This window comes from Bradysia coprophila, unplaced genomic scaffold, assembly GCF_014529535.1.
Source record: "Bradysia coprophila strain Holo2 unplaced genomic scaffold, BU_Bcop_v1 contig_197, whole genome shotgun sequence".
Lineage (NCBI taxonomy): Eukaryota > Metazoa > Arthropoda > Insecta > Diptera > Sciaridae > Bradysia > Bradysia coprophila.
In genome coordinates, this window is record NW_023503460.1 from 1,367,271 (window position 1) to 1,382,122 (window position 14,852).

The 14,852-nt window shown below is 36.9% G+C and overlaps 1 protein-coding gene across 1 annotated transcript in view; it reads left to right on the top strand.

Annotated features, from left to right (window-relative positions):
- Positions 1-14,852, top strand: part of LOC119075298 — a 128,407-nt gene that overhangs the window by 105,118 nt on the left and 8,437 nt on the right. The window lies entirely within an intron of this gene.

Below are 14,852 nucleotides of genomic sequence, written 5' to 3' on the forward strand. Positions count from 1 at the left end.
CAATCAAAATGTCCTCTTCACTTATTTTCGTTTTATCTAAGGAAAAGTATAGGGAAAACTGCGAAGAAAATAATATAAAAAAACTGTTCGGGATCGTCTTTCTTCTAACTCATCTAACCTCAATTTAACACAATCGGCCGATATTATGTTTTTTTCCATTGTTATAGCATATCCCTTCTCTATTTGTTGTTGTTGTTGATATATTTAAAGATGATGAGCAGAAAAAATAAATGTCCACATCGTCTAAATCGATCCAATATCGACCTTTCCGCTCCAACTGTTCTCCATATCCACCTCATATCAAACTCACACGACGAAAAAAGTCGCATAAATTGGTATGGCAATTTTGCGGTCACACGCAATCGTATTAGGTAAAAAGTAATCTACCAGCGGAAATTAGTTTTTGTGCATTTGTTACGCATCACACACTGCTTCGTTTCACTGTTCTTAGATGTATTAGCAAAAATTCACACACTAAACTTAAAAGATAAATAATTTCTAGGTTTTATAAGGCATGTACGAGTACGGATGACTGACAAGTACACACTTACAAGGAGAGAATGGAGTAAGAAACATAAGAAGGGAATAGTACGAATAGTACACGAAATAATAAAAGTAATGTATCTTGAAACTACACTCCTTTTCCTGCTGAGCATATCGTGATTCAACCAACGCTGCGGTAAGACCATTCTTACTTTTCATTTAAAATTTCCAGCGCAATTATGGCGCGAATTTCGCTCATAATGCCTCTATCTTAGGTAGTCTATATAATTGAAATAATGGAAATATTTGTGATGCAACATCAGATTAAATGGGCCAATTGGTTTCATAATTCATTGAATAAAATATTATTTATAGTGTATCTGTGTGGTAAGACTAACAGTATGCATAAGCTCGGAGAGGGAGTTTGGGTTTATTTTTGCATCGACATATGCAATAGTTTATTTATGTACCAAGAATCGTATGGAGGTATATTATCGCACTAGATGTCAGATTGCCAATCCGAGGCGAAGCCGAGCAAGACGTCGTGTGCGATAATATACCAGCATACGATTCTTGTTACAAATACCATCACTAAATTGCATAAAAAATGATATAAACCTTTGTCCAGATGTTTCTTTTGACGACTTGCATTATATCCGCGCCATCGGTCCGGCAAAATAACCAACTCGTCAAAATAAAAGTAACAGATGCATGAAATTTATAAGATTATAGAATTGCGCAATGGATAGTACGGCATGCAAAATATAGTGAGGATTCTTTTGAAAAGCAGCCTACTAGAATCGGACTGATTTTTTAGTGCAATCATTTTAATGTGCCTAGACAGAAATTGAACCCTAGAATCCAAAACCTCTTTTTTTACGTAAAATATGTGGTCCCAACATCAAATACGTAACTACATGGCCTCAGCTATCCAATGATATCATGGTCGGACATGTGCTTTGTCGTATGTGGGAGAAAACCAGAAAGAAAAATTTTGAAAGTGATTTTGGACATAAAAATCATTGCACTAAAAAATCGTTTTCCAAAAGAATGCTGTACTAAGGTACTAAGTGTAAGTACTAAAAAGCGAAAAACTATATGACGACGAACAACTACTAATTAGAGCTTAACGAAATTATTACCGAAGAGCTTGGAACACGTAAACATAATTCCCAGATTTGACGAATATTTATCAAAGCTAAGTTCTTATTTAGCCGACAAGAAGCTAATTACCGCATATCAACATTATATTGTCGAGCCAGATGTAACGGTGGTATTAAATGGTGCTAAAATTGTTGTCGTAAACTCTTTATCATCGCACATACTTTTCGTCATCCACACCCCATAATCACAGAAATAACACACAAAAACTCCGAAGATATGTTAAGATTCATCACACACAAACAAACACACACAGAAAAACAATGCTGTTCTTTATGAGCCGCACATTTATTACGATAAATTTTCCGCAGATTACTGCGATTTCAATCTACTCAGTTCTTAACGCACAATTTCAGTGCTACAGCAACTTGGAAAAGTATAATAAGTTTTCGTAGAGACAAGATTATCATTTTGATCATTGTGATTGAATATTTAGTATAGTGTTATTTACTAGAAATGCAATGGCATTAGCATCCAAAATTGTGTAAATAGCTAGGTAAAGTTACAAAGGAAAAAAATATGTATTGTAGTCAAAGACTAGGTCTCTTTCGCGTTGCTGTGCAGCCAGAGTTACTTGTAAAAAATAAAAATAAAAACAATAAGAATAGACTCAAGAAAGGATCTCAATATGTCAAAACTGACATCAGATATTTTCTATCTGTCTTTGGTTGACTGGAGCAGTCGAAAAAAGTCGAAATTATATTTTTTTGTCTATTGGAAAGGTCAAAATAGACATCAAATTGGAAGTAAAATCTTAGTTCCCTGTTACTTTTGATCTGTTAAGGACGGTTGGGGGTTAAAGAACTTTTTTTTAAATTCCACGGTGATTTCTCTGTAATTGCGTAGGTCTTGGATTCAAATCTCGTCAGGTGTGCATGAAATTTTTTTTTTTATCATTTCCAGAGAGATGCTAATATTGCGACTGGGTCGTTTCGACGGATAGAGGGAATATGTCGCATGATTTTTAGCCCCGTACGAAGTACGAAGGGGCTTATAGGATTACGATGCCGTGTGTAATTGATGGAATTCGAAGTAGACGGTCAGGGCAAAGTGTTTGCCTATGTTCATAGATGACGAATCCGCAATAAAAATTTGGGCCGTCTGTCCGTCTGTCTGTCACGTCGATATCTTGAGTAAATCAAATCCGATTTCAAAATTTTTTTTTCCCTGAAAGATAGTCAAAATAGTGAGGCTAAGTTCGAAGATGGGCATATTCGGGTCGGCCCTTCGTGAGTTAGGGCCACCTAAGTGATTTAAGGTCTTTTGGTGATATTTATGGCAAAATAAACGATGGAAATGTAAATGACACGGCAAATGATAGGTATTGTCAATACCAATCCAGGAAAAAAAAGTTTTTTTTAAATCGGGTGAGTGGACCGTGAGTTAGGGCCTTAGAAGTGAAAAGCTACTAGGGCCCTATGTGTATTTTACGGTAACTCGCATAATCCCCCAGTCGAATAACATCCAGACGTCCATAAAAATCGAATTCAATATCTTCCACGTCTTATTAATATCCATTTGATTATTGTCCATTTGAATAACGTCCAGTCCAATAACATCCTCCGTCCATTTTCGTCCTTTCAAATAACATTCAATGTCCAACAAAATCCATCTCAAAAACTTTAGCTCTAATATCATTCAGTACAATAACATCCACTGTCTATTAATATCCGGTTTAAGAAAATCCACTCCAAAATCATCCAGTCCAATAACATCCTACGTCCATTAATATCCACTTCAAAAATATCCATTCCAATATCTTACATCCTAATATTACCCAGTTTAATTTAGTCAATTTCATATAAATCCCACCTTCCAACAACATCCGCTCCAATAAAATCCTATCTAATATGTGCTAGTACAACAAAATTCTTTGTCCAATGTAATATCGTTCAATTCAATATTTTCCGATTCAAAAACTTCCATTCCAATATTGACCAGTCCAACAATATCCACTATAACAGGGTAGTGTCTAAAATATAATTTTTTGTGGGGGTTGATGCTATTTGCTCCCGGTTACTAATGTAACATAAGGTCGTTTTGTCCAATCCTCTGGAATTCATCCTTTTACGAAATGTAATGTAAAGGAGTTTTTGAACATGTAAGACCCTGATTTTCAGAAAACGATGTTATAGTTAACTGAAATTATATTATTGTTTTCGCAACCATAATACCGTCGTCAAAAACCATCATTTCCGTGCAAGTCCCTTTACTAAAAAAAATTTTAAAAAAAAATTTTTTTTCTTGTCTGCGGCACCATATATATACCAGAGCCTATTTAGCCTAAATTTCGCTAATACTATACTATACTAAAAAGTTGGCGTATGTACGAGTTCAAAATGTTTTCTTCTACGTCAGTGGAGGAGCCACTAGAAAATTCCTGTGCCACCGCCTTCATGCGGTCACCTCTGAAGTGTCGTAAACTGCTTTTCAAAACCTTGCAAATACTTGCATGTATTTCAGTACTCATAACGAAATGAAAAATCCTTGACTTTCTTAGTTAGTTAGTTCCAGTTAGACTAAAAGCTTAGCGTATCAACCAATTATTTTTAAATTTAAGAGATAGATTCTACCATGCGTGTAACTGTGAAGATGTATAAAAATAATTTTGATAGCAAAGAATGGATATTGGAAATCGATTTTTTTTAAGTCATAAGAATTGAACTTCCAAATTCATCTATATCATAAAAGTCGACAGTGGCAGATATTTCTTATTTAATTTTCTTAATATTTGTCAAGGTTCGACCCAGATTTATTCGGTTACATTTTTAGTTGTTCAATTTTTTGTGTTCAAGCTCAAAATGCGTGACCTAAAAGTTTTAGGCTGAAACCTGAAACTATATCAGATGCTTCGGAAGTATATTAAGGTACTTGCGTCACATTTCTCTATATGGTTTTTGACTGCTAATGTCGCCACAGAATCAATATTATCGTTCAGTATCCCTAATATTATCGTAACCGTTCTCGGAGATTTTATCACGCATCAATAACTCCTCTATAATCATGTAGGCAATGCCTACTAGGCATGAACAGATCTCTGTTCCAAAATGCAGACCTTCGTTGCTTCCAACAATTCCATCACTCCGAATAGTCCACTGTATTCCTAGTTTAAGAAATTTTCAAACTAATCGTCATCACAGTGATATGAAACAGTGTTAAATTCAAGGTAGATTGTACGATATTGGAATGGATATTATTGAAGTGGATATTAATGGACGTGGGATGTTATTGGACTGGACGATTTTGGAGTGGATTTTCTTAAGCCGGATATTAATAGACAGTGGATGTTATTGTATTGAATGATATTAGAGCTAAAGTTTTTGAGATGGATTTTGTTGGACATTGAATGTTATTTGAACGGAGGAAAATGGACGGAGGATGTTATTGGATTGGACGTTATTCAAATGGGCAATAGTCAAGTGGATATTAATGGATAGTCATTCATATTCAACGAGATGAAATTGAAATGGATATTATTGTAGTAGATTTTACTGGACAGTGGATAATATTATACTCAGCAATATTCCGATAGTCGCTTTTAAACTGGGCTATAATGAACTGGTAATTTTTCGAATGGATGTTATTGGACAGTAGATACTGTTGGAATGAATAAACTTCTAATGGATGACGTTGGACTGGATGTTAATGGACGCCTCTGGATATTATTAGACTGGGGGATTATTCATGTCATCGTATTTTACATAGAACTCAAGTAAATTTAATCCGTTTTTCGTAATTTTTGTTTCATTTGGAAGGTAATCAAACGCCGAATAGAAAGTTGTTGAAAAAAAAAAAAAATTGGGTCCTTGGACTAAGGCCGCTACTAGGGCCCTATGTGTATTTTACATATAACTCGAGCAAATTTCATCCGTTTTTCGTAATTTTTGTTTCATTTGGAAGGTAATCGAAGGCCGAACAGAATGTTGTTGAAAAAAAAAATTAAATTTAGGTCCTCGGACAAAGGCCGCTACTAGGGCCCTATGCGTATTTTACATACAACTCGAGTAAATTTCATCCGTTTTTCGTAATTTTTGTTTCATTTGAAAGATAATCGAACACCGAATAGAATGTTGTTGAAAAAAAAAATTAAATTTGGGTCCTTGGACTAAGGCCGCTACTAGGGCCCTATGTGTATTTTACATATAACTCGAGTAAATTTCATCCGTTTTTCGTAATTTTTGTTTCATTTGGAAGGTAATCAAAGGCCGAATAGAATGTTGTTGAAAAAAAATTAAATTTGGGTCCTCGGACAAAGGCCGCTACTAGGGCCCTATGTGTATTTTACATATAACTCGAGCAAATTTCATCCGTTTTTCGTATTTTTTGTTTCATTTGGAAGGTAATCAAAGGCCGAATAGAATGTAGTTGAAAAAAAAATAAATTTGGATACTCGGACTGAGGCCGATACTAGGCCCTTTACTCAATAAATTAAAATTTTAGGGCTATTTGAAATTTTTGTTTTATTTGAAAGGAACGTCGTACGGGGCTTCGTAATTGCGCTATGCGCAATTTCTAAGATGTACACATTACATAATAATTTTACTTTAACTACTTTAACCGGCGCATAGGCTTACGGTCAAAGTAGGGTGACAGACGCACTAGGGTCACGTACGCAATAGATATACGGGTTTGTACAGGGCTCAGTCGCAGCAAACGCTCCGACTGTTCTGATGGCTCGTTAATTTCGAAATGTAATGAATTTAATTTCTGACGAATTAAATTTTAATTTCAAAAAAAAGGTTCGGTCACGTACTGTAAAAGATTTAAATCTAGGTCTATATTTCGATCTGCTTATGCATAATACGTGAATTGTGCCTAATACTGCTCTTTTTTACGTCTATACATTCAACGTTGCGGTTACACAATGTATATATAAACACTGAAGGTAATGCACAAAATTATTATTGTACAAAATGTACGAGGAAATGGCATTGTCTTTTTTTATATACTTTATTCAAAAGACAATGCCATTTCCACCGATGGTAAATAAACATTTTGTTAATTGATCCTTATCATATACATATCCCAACAAAAATCTCTTCGAGAAAAGTGTGACGCAGTCTTTGAAATACAATTTCTAAAATGAATGATATCGCTAGAGTTGACGCTTTCAGCTTCGTTACGCAAAAATTAAATTTTACACCCAATTAGTTCAAACAAGCTGGCTTAGGTTTTCTCATCATCTGCCAAATAATTTTTACAAAAAAAATTTAGACTGTAAACAACCAAAATTTTACCAAAAAAATCTGCGTCGCAAAGTGGCAAAGTGGCAAAGTGGCAAAGCAAGAACATTTATCTGCCACATGTGACGCAGATTTTTTTGGTAAAATTTTGGTTGTTTCCAGTCAAATTTTTTTTTTGTAAAAATTATTTGGCAGATGATGAGAAAACCTAAGCCACCTTGTTTGAACTAATTGGGTGTAAAATTTAATTTTTGCGTAACGAAGCTGAAAGCGTCAACTCTAGCGATATCATTCATTTTAGAAATTGTATTTCAAAGACTGCGTCACACTTTTCTCGAAGAGATTTTTGTTGGGATATCAGTCGTTTTAGAAGTGTAGTCAACACTGCTTTTTATAACAGTTTACAGTTTTAATTCAAAAATTTGACGAAAATCGAAAATTTGACGAAATTCGAAAATTTGACGAAATTTGACGAAATTCAAAAATTTGATGAAATTTGACGAAATTCGAAAATTTGACGAAATTCGAAAATTTGACGAAATTTAAAAATTTAACAAAATTCGAAAAATTGACGAAATTCGAAAATTTGACGAAATTTGAAAATTTGACGAAATTTGAAAATTTGACGAAATTCGAAAATTTGACGAAATTTGAAAATTTGACGAAATTTGACGAAATTCGAAAATTTGACGAAATTTGAAAATTTGACGAAATTCGAAAATTTGACGAAATTCGAAAATTTGACGAAAGTAATTCTCTATCTGCCACCATTCAAGAAATATCTCCAAAACCCCAATTGACCCACCCATTTCCAACTTTCGACAATTTTCACATATGCCCCTCTGTACGAAGTACTGGGGGCTTATAAGATTAATATGCCGTTTGTAACACATATGTTCATAGATGACGAATCCGCAATAAAAAAAATGTCCGTCTGTCCGTCCGTCCGTCCGTCCGTCTGTGACCCCTCTAGCTTGAGCAAATCACAACCTTCCGGCCCTTCCAGAGCTAAGGCCCTATAGGTGTTTTTCAGTCTTTCGACGATATCTACCGAAATACGCACGCAATAGCTGCTTGTGATATATCAAATGAAAGGTATTGACGAGTAGAACAAAGTAGAACATTGTTTTTGTGTAGGATGCAACGCGAGCTTGTTGGAAGGGCTCAAAGGTTGTTACTCGGCCCTAAGTGTTTTGCCAGATTTAGTTTTTTATGGAAGGTAATTGAATACCGAAAAGAACGTGTCGAAAAAAGTTTCAAATTTGGGCCCTTGGACTAAGGCCGCTACTCGGCCCTAAGTGTTTTTTGCACATAAATCGAGTAAATCTCATCCGATTTTGCTAGATTTAGTTTTTTATTGAATACCGAAAATAACGTGGCGAAAAAAGTTTCAAATTTGGGCCCTTGGACTAAGGCCGGTACTCGGCCCTAAGTGTTTTTTGCTCATAAATCGAGTAAATCTCATCCGATTTTGCTAGATTTTGTTTTATTTGAGAGATAATTGAATGCCGAATAGAATGATGGCAAAAAAAGTTTCAAATTTGGGCCCTTGGACAAAGGCCGCTACTCGGCCCTAAGTGTTTTTTGCACATAAATCGAGTAAATCTCATCCGATTTTGCTAGATTTAGTTTTTTATGGAAGGTAATTGAATACCGAAAAGAACGTGGCGAAAAACTTTCAAATTTGGGCCCTTGGACTAAGGCCGGTACTCGGCCCTAAGTGTTTTTTGCTCATAAATCGAGTAAATCTCATCCGATTTTGCTAGATTTTGTTTTATTTGAGAGATAATTGAATGCCGAATAGAATGATGGCAAAAAAAGTTTCAAATTTGGGCCCTTGGACTAAGGCCGATACTCGGCCCTAAGTGTTTTTTGCACATAAATCGAGTAAGTCTCATCCGATTTTGCTAGTTTTTGTTTCATTTGAGAGATAATTGAATACCGAAAAGAACGTGGCGAAAAAAGTTTCAAATTTGGGCCCTTGGACTAAGGCCGCTACTCGGCCCTAAGTGTTTTTTGCACATAAATCGAGTAAATCTCATCCGATTTTGCTAGTTTTTGTTTCATTTGAGAGATAATTGAATACCCAATAGAAAGTTGGCAAAAAATTTTGGGTTTCTAAAATAATATCGTAAATTGTTGGTTTGATTTGAGATGTACTTCGTACGGGCTTTCGTAATTGCGCTATGCGCAATTTTAAAAATGAACACTTTCAGTAAATTTGACCATGCCCAACTTGACTTGCATTTTGGTAACAGACGCATTAGAGGGTTGTAGACGTATTATTGTTCCGGGCGTATTACGGCTACGGGCGTATTATGGTTACGGACGAAATAGGATTACGGATCGTACGGGGCTAAGTCGCAGCAAACGCTCCGACTGTTCTGATGCCTTGTTTTAATTATTTTTTTGTTCGAATCGTATTACGAATACCTTTCATTTGATGGGTCGCACGCGTCTGTAGGTTTCAATACAGCTAACCTACAGCCGAAAACGCGTCCCCGACCCTCGAAAACCACACTCAGAAACCACTTCGAGGCCAATAAAACAAAATTCTGGTTTTTCCTGGGGTAATGGCGTATCACATTTTCATTTTTATGCCCACCCTGAGGTTCCTGCAAAATTTCATGGAGATTGGCTGACTAGTTTCCGAGATCGACCGTCGATAGATAGATAGACAGATAGATAGAAACATACAGAGTAAGTTGAAAGATTTTGATTGTTTGGGAAAAGTCAATTTGGTGTATATTGTATGAAAATGACCAACTTCAAAACGATGTATTTCCGGCAATTTTAAAGTTACATAGTCGAGTGATAGCTCGTTTTGCTCGTATTTGAAGCGCGAATAAGATAGTGTAGAAGTCTCGGACTCCTATCTAATACGTAAAATGAAAGGCCACTGTTCGACTTACTAATTACAATTTATTGAGCTCGTTTAAATGATGCTGACGCTATGGTGGTCGAGTGAATAAAGATCTTCGTCGTAACTCATACGCTCTAGTTATATTACGGTCGGTTAACCGAATATAACGAGAGAGTTCGTACTAAGAGAATGCGATGTTATTTGACATTTCGACACTTGTTACGTAGGGGTAGTGACTCAGTTCACGACCACTACAATAGAATAGGATTTGTGGTGATACAGGCCAAAGGAAAGAAACTTAAATTCTCACCTATATATAGTTGCCGCGTCTCAAAAAAATTTCTTCGTTCTTTTTTTGGAAGTTAGACTGCGTCAAGTCCTCCGCTATCGCTTCGGACATGATATATACATATACATATTATTGGTGGCATTGTATTTTATGTATTTCCACCAATAATATAAAATGGCGATGTTGGAGCCCGAGTTTCACCCATTTAAAAGTCTCTATCTCCCCTTCCACTTGGTCGATTTGTGTAGTTTTGTTTCTCCTTAGACTCGTCTCGTCGGTAACTTTTGTGGCGATATAGATTAAAATGTAGAAATAAAAAAGTTCGGGTGTCGCACCCAAAAAATTTTCTTCGTTTGCTTTTTTTACAGAAGGAGTAGGCGCTAGCACCCCGGACTCCATTGCCGCTCCGTACATGATTTGCTGACAAGTGGTGAAAAGATCCATGCCCTATTTACATACAAATATATTGCAGAAGTGAACTAATTTTATAATGCGTTCACTTTCAAAGTATTTTGATGTGAAAAATGATGACATTTTCCGACCGGTTCAATTACTCTTTTTCTTAACTTAAACAGTCTATTTTTTGTGAACCAACTGCCTCATTCACTGCAATGACATTTCATGGATTTTTAGAATGAAGTACTAAAAAAATTGTGGCGAGTCTACAGGCCAAAGTTGGTTTCCAACATTACTTACCATTGGGGAAAATGATGGAAATGGCACTTCTTGTGTGTTTACCGACCTCGTCTTGATTGGCAAATTTCGCAAAGAAGTACCATTTCCAATGTAAATGCATATTTTATATGAGTGAAGCGCCATTTATATTGTAAATGATGGAAATGGTACAACTTTGCGAAATTTGCCGATCGAGACGTAGTTGAGCTCGGTAAACTCACAAGAAGTAACCGTGAAGTAAAGTTAACTTAACCTCACGTTTTTGAATAAATGTACTTTTAGTTTCATCCGGAATTTAGTCTGCCGTTTTATAGGTCTGATAACGGGATAACACTAAGTGGACATGTTGAATGTTGATTGATTGACGCATAATGGCTAAAATATTTGTAAATTTTTATTTCTTTTGCCAATGTCAATATATGAATATTTCTGTTTAGAGAGGTAAATTTGAACGTATGTGCCATATTTTTAAAATGAGTAGGTGTACCATAAGCAAACATTTGATCAATTTTATCTATAATCCCTTTTTTTCATTTCTAACGAGGACTACCAACGTGCGGGAGAAATTATTTTAGTATCAAACAATTATAGTAAGATCGATATAGATATTGAAAACAGCTGAAAAAAAAAATCCGAACATTTCAATAGGTGAATTCCTTTCATTTTTAGCCCCGTACGAAGTACGAAGGGGCTTTTAGGATTACGGTGCCGTGTGTAATTGATGGAATTCGAAGCAGGCGGTAAGGGCAAAGTGTTTGCCTATGTTCATAGATGACGAATCCGCAATAAAAATTTTGTCTGTCCGTCTGTCCGTCACGTCGATATCTTGAGTAAATCAAATCCTATTTCAAATTTTTTTTTCCTTGAAAGGTAGTTGAAATTGTGAGGCTAAGTTCGAAGATGGGCGATTTTGGGTCGACCACTCCCGAGCTGGGCCCCATAAGTGATTTAACGTTTTCCAAAGATTTCTGTGGCCATTCAAAGGCTACACTTGTAAGTGATACATCAAATGAAAGGTATTTACAATACCTATCGAAAAAAAAAGTTTATGGAAATTGGATGACCGACTAACTGCAATATGAAAGTCCTACGGAGAAAAATGACAAACGCCAAAAAAGAAATCTTCAAATTACGAGACAAAACAGGAACGATCCAAACGGATCGAAATGCGATATTAAACATTGCAACAGAATTTTATGAGAATTTGTTTTCTTCAGCAAGACAGAGCCCAACGGAAGAAACCGAAGATAGACCAATAATAAGAAACGTGGGATCGGAGGATATGCCCGACATAACTGTTGATGAAGTCAAAGCTGCAGTAGCCGAGATGAAAAACAAAAAGTCTCCCGGAGAAGATGGTGTTCCAGTGGAAGCCATTAAACTAGGTGGAGACTCATTATTAAAGGCAATCACGGCTTTGTTTAATCGATGTCTCCAATGGGAAGAAGTACCAGAAGCCTGGGAAAATGCGGTAATTACATTGCTGCATAAAAAAGGAGACATAACAAAGCTGGAAAATTACCGACCCATAAGCCTATTGTCAACACTCTACAAGTTGTTTATGAAAATCATTACGAAGAGGAACACTAACAAGTTCGACTTCTACCAACCTGTTGAACAAGCTGCTTTCAGATCTGGTTTCAGCACAAACGACCATTTGCAGGTGATGAGAACGCTTATTGAGAAGTGTCGTGAATACAACATCGACATAGTCTTGCTATTCATAGACTTCGAAAAAGCTTTCGATTCAGTGGAAACATGGTCGATATTGGACGCATTAGACGAATGTAGAGTAGACTCAAGGTACTCCAACACAATTCGATATGTGTACAAAAATGCTACTTCATGTATAAAACTTCATAAGAGCACGGAGAAATTCAGAATTGGCCGAGGTGTAAGGCAGGGTGACACCATTTCACCGAAATTATTCACGGCGATTCTGCAGAGTATTTTTAGGAAGTTAAACTGGAGTAAAATGGGAATAAAGATAAATGGAGAGTACCTGAGCAATCTCCGCTTCGCTGATGACATTGTACCGATAGCAGCGAATCTAGGTCAGGCTCAGCTTATGCTACAACAGTTAAGTGAAGAGGCGAGCAAAGTTGGCCTCAAGATGAACTTATCGAAAACAAAAGTCATGACCAACATCGGGGACGATAGAGAAATCAAAATTGGCGACACTGTCATTGAACGAGTCGACAGCTATGTATATCTAGGACATAAACTGAAGTTAGGTCTGGACAACCAAACTTCAGAAATAAGACGTAGGATTGGTCTTGCATGGGCAGCGTTCGGAAAACTCAGACTAATTTTCAAAAGCAAAATGAATAATAGTCTGAAACGCAAAGTTTTCGACACTTGTGTCCTTCCAGTGCTCACTTATGGAGCGGAAACGTTAACTTTAACAAAAGCATCCGAAGATAAATTGAGAGTGACACAAAGAGCCATGGAACGGAGTATGCTTGGAATAACACTCAGAGACAGAATGACGAATCAATGGATTCGACAACAAACCAGGGTCGTTGATGTCATGGAAAGAATAGCATCTCTGAAATGGAGCTGGGCGGGACATATTGCAAGAAGGACAGACGAACGTTGGACCAAAAAGATCATGAACTGGCGACCATATAAAAGACGAGCTATAGGTAGACCACCAGAGAGATGGACAAACGGAATTAAGAATATTGCAGGTACAAACTGGCAGCAAATGGCAATGGATCGTACGAAATGGAAAGAAGTTGGAGAGGCCTACATCCAGCAGTGGATAGAAACAGGCTGAAAAAGAAGAAGAAGATGACCGACTCGTGAATTAGACCCCTTGGTGTGAACTAGGTACAGGGGGTCAAGCCGTTTTTGATTGTAGATTGGCCAAATTTGGAGATATTTTGATAGATTTTGCTTTTTTAGATAGGTATTGACCATACCATTCAGGGGAAAAATTTTTACGAAAATTGGTTGACCGGAGCGTGAGCTAGGTCACTTGGAGTGAGCTCATATCCGGCTACTCGGCCGTATAGTGAAAGTGATGCTTTTAGACCCGTACGAAGTACTGGGGTCTTATAGGTTTACGCATACGTTTGTAACACGTCGAATTGGACTCCTTGAGTAAGGGGAAACATATTTGTCCAGAGATGCCAAATCAGTGAAAAAAAATGTCCGTCCGTCTGTCCGTTCTCTAACTTGAGTAAAACACATCTGATTTCTAAAATTCTTTTTTTTTTCCCGTTTGGTATTATCAAAAGACAGGCTAAGTTCGAAGATGGGTGATTTCGGATCGACCTCTCCGGAGCTGGGGCCCAATAAGTGCCTAAGTGTTTTTCGACGATATCTCCAAACATATAAGCACTACACTTGTCAGTGGATACGCCAAATAAAAGGTATTTACAATACCGATCGACAAAAAAAAAGTTTATGGAAATCGGATGACCGACTCGTGAGTTAGACCCCTTGGTGTGAACCAGGTACAGAGCGGCAAGCAGTTTTTGCTTGTAGGTCGGCCAAATTTGAACATGTTTCGTCTGTTTTCGCTTTATTAGATAGGTATTGACCGTACCAATCAGGGAAAAAAAGTTTATGAAATTATGTTCACCGTAGCGTGAGCTAGGTCTCTTGGAGTGAGCTCTTATCTGGCTACTCGGCCGTACAGTGAACGTGGAGTATTTTGTCAATATCTCGAGTAAATTTTGACCGAATTTCATGATTTTTTTTTCGAAGTGACTATTTACAGGCGCCTGCGAATAGTCTTTACATTCTAGAAAATGCTATTCGCAGGCGCCGGCGAATAGTCAAATTAGTATTGAAAATACTATTCGCAGGCGCTGGCGAATAGTCAAAGTATTGAAAATGCTATTCGCAGGCGCCGGCGAATAGTCAAAGTATTATTGAAAATGCTATTCGCAGGCGCCGGCGAATAGTCAAAGTATTATTGAAAATGCTATTCGCAGGCACCATCACATCGTAGTTCATCGAAACAATTGATGTGAGATTGGTTATGAGCGCAAATGATAGGGGGTGGTGAACTGATGTCATTATAGAACCAATCAGCCGACGCGGACCACCTTCCCTAGCAAGCTATGACAAACTATTTATAAAAAATTTTTTCGTAGAAATGCCCATTGACCATTTTTTGAACGACCGTACGTGGGTGCAACTCATTGGTGAACAAACGAGCCCGCAGGCAACTTTCACTGATCTAAAA